This window comes from Theropithecus gelada, chromosome X (genome assembly GCF_003255815.1).
Source record: "Theropithecus gelada isolate Dixy chromosome X, Tgel_1.0, whole genome shotgun sequence".
Classification (NCBI taxonomy): Eukaryota; Metazoa; Chordata; class Mammalia; order Primates; family Cercopithecidae; genus Theropithecus; species Theropithecus gelada.
In genome coordinates, this window is record NC_037689.1 from 56346302 (window position 1) to 56349436 (window position 3135).

Here is a 3135-nt window from a genome sequence, read left to right on the forward strand (position 1 = left end):
AAAAAAAAACAACAACAACAGTGGTATGGAGTTGTTTCTCTGTTTCTAAAGCCCATCTCAGCTCTGGAGATGGATGGTACTCCTTGGAACATTCTAGAGTCTCTACCCAAGAGCCCCTTAAGCAACTGAGAAAGAGGCAGAGCCAACGCTGGGAAACCTTTGCAGCCTAGGTTACCCGCGTCACTCTTCTGGGGTCATTACCTCTTGGGCGCTCATTTTGAGAGGCTTCAGACCAAGCATAAAAGACCATGAGTTACAGTCGCCGTCCTCCCAATGTCGAAGGCATGACTTCCCTCAAGGTGGACAACATGACCAACCGCACATCGGCCAACACCCTGCAGTGACCTGTGTTCAAGAAGTATGGGAGCACTGGCGACGTGTACATCCTCTGGGATCGCATCCCTAGACTGTCCCGCGGCTTCACCTTCGTCCGCTTCCACTTCAAGCACCAGATCGAGGATGCCATGGACGCTCTCGACGGGATCATGCCGGATGGCCAAGAGCTTCGTGTGCAGATGGCAAGCCGTGGTCGTCCCCCACGTTTCTACCGTAACTTCCGCTAGGTAACGTCTTCTAGCAGGTATGAAGGCGACAACTATGAACGCCAGAGGCTCAGCGGAAGGCTTCGTCGTCCCAGCCGTTCCCGTAGCAGGGGCCGATCTCCATCCTGGGACAGATCTCCCTTCAGTAGCTCGAAGTCGAAGTCCTCTCACTCGAAGTCGAGGTCCCTTCACTCCAAGTCAAAGTTCTCTGGCTCACGCACTCGCTCTGGCACTCGCTCTCGCACTCGCTGTCCATCAACCTCTGGATCTGGAACTAACCAAAAATCCAAATCCAGTTCCTCTTCAGTGTCCGATCTTGTTCGCTGACTGGGTCCAGCTCCAGGTCCAGAAGCCTCCCACCAGGATACAAGAAGGAATGCAAGTCTAGATCGCGATCCAAGAGTGCCTCCAAGCATCCTGAATAGGAAGGAGTGGTATCGTTAACCATTACGTTAATCATTCATCAGCAAGCAATCTGAGGACTGGGTAGGGGAGTATACTTAGTTGATTGAAGAGTCCTTGGAACAAGCCACTAGCAATTGAACAGTTTGTTTTGTAAAATGCATAACCTTTTACTTGTTTTAAGGCTTGCCTCAGGTAATAAATTTCATTTTATGTGGCATTTTGTTGCTTTTATTTGAGTAATAATTGAATATCTTCTAAATTGGTGAGGTGAAATACTTCAGTTCTGATAATTGGTTTGGATACTTGAAGTAAAATTTCATTTTCCGCCGGGCGCCGTGGCTCATGTCTGTAATCCCAGAACTTTGGGAGGCCGAGTCAGGTGGATCATGAGGTCAGGAGATCGAGACCATCCTGGCGAACATGGTGAAACTCCATCTCTACTAAAAATACAAAAAAATAGCTAGGCGTGGTAGCGGGCGCCTGTAGTCCCAGCTACTCGGGAGGCCGAGGCAGGAGAATGGTGTGGACTGGCGAGGCAGAGCTTGCAGTGAGCTGAGATCGTGCCACTGCACTCCAGCCTGGGCGACAGAGTGAAGACTTCGTCTCAAAAAAAAAAATAAAAATAAAAAATAAATAAATAAATAAAAATTCATTTTCATTAAAGTGCTGACTTTTTAAATTTTAATCTAAACAGACTGTTAACCTAATTTGTGGCCTCCTGATTTAAGAAAATGTGTATAGCCACTTCATGTTGAATAGTCCAAAATGGTACAGTGATTAACTCTTTGTTGCCTTCATTCTTTAAAACTAAGCACCTAGGTAAGTAGTTATAAATTTATTTACATGTGCTATTTATCGTTAGGTCTAAATGGTAATCTGAACCCACATCTGTCAGAAAACATTACAGGTGAAAAGAATTGATTTTTTAAAGTATTATTTATCAATGCAATTTAATCTCTTATGTACTTTTGTGCACTGCACAGTTCTACAGCAGTTGAATAATGTTGGTGGGCTGTTAAGGTGATGTTTTGCAATGCAGAGTGCTTGACTATTGTATGTTTTTTCCTGGTTGCTCCTATGCTGTGCAGAAACAAAGGACTGTTCAGTTCATTCTGAAGTCTGACAACTACATTTCCAGTCACCCAGGCCATGGGCATATCTATCTATCTATATAAAACAGAGCATACAGTGAGTACATTTAGCTAATAATAAATACATCTTTAGTTTTTCCTCTCACCCCTAATATGGCAAATCTGATCATTTTCATTTGTAAATTTAAATATGAAAAATATTTGTAAAAAGCAAACTATAGCTCTGAGTACTGGTAACATCATCTGTTGTTTTGTTTTGTCTTTTACTTACACATATTCTGTACTAGCCACTTTCTGAAGTTTAATGAAAATGTTTTTCTCGGTGTTTTAACACATTTTTAAGTTCATTGATTATACTCTTATCTATGAAACTGTGAAATAAAAATACACTGATGTCATCCATGTTAAACGTCTTGTAAACTACAATTTATCAGGAAAACAGAGTTCCAAGCTTCAGAGATCCAAAGTGTAAATATTTTAATTTAGCAAGCTACACTCAGCATCTCACAAAGCTGCTACTGCCTTATGGCTTCCCCCCCCCTCCCCAAAGCTGTCATGACCTCCCACCAGCTCAGCTCTGAATCTTCTTAACTTGCCTTCTATGGATCAATACACCATATCAACTTACTGGCTTTAAGTTAATGGAAGGCAGTTCATCCTAGCTTGACTTTGGAGTTGGGGCTAACACTGAATCCCTTCCTTATCTTTGAACTCAGCATTTGTTGATACTACTTCTAGCCCCATTCAACCTTTTCTCTTGACTTTATGGTGGTCAGTTCAATTCCCACTGCCCCATTCCCTTTGTCTGAGCCACTGATTAAATCAAACTTTGAAAAATACATTCAACCTGCTCACATTACAGTTTATGAGAGTCTAGAAACATTAAATGATTGGACAATTGCTGGTGGTAGGCTTCAACTTCTGTCTCAGTTCTCAACCCAACCCTCTTTCCTATACATTGAATTACTTCAGTGTATTGCCTCTGAATACAATGAATTGAAATGATGTTGGGAACATTATTCATGATGGTTGGGACCAAATATTAAACACAAGATTTTAAAATAGACAAGAAGAGTAATGTAGTAGGCCCTCAAAGT

The 3135-nt window shown here is 42.3% G+C and overlaps 1 pseudogene; it reads left to right on the plus strand.

The window, feature by feature from the left end:
* Positions 1 to 248: 248 nt before the first annotated feature.
* On the plus strand, positions 249 to 563 carry LOC112615160 (annotated as a pseudogene).
* The last annotated feature ends 2572 nt before the right edge of the window (positions 564 to 3135 follow it).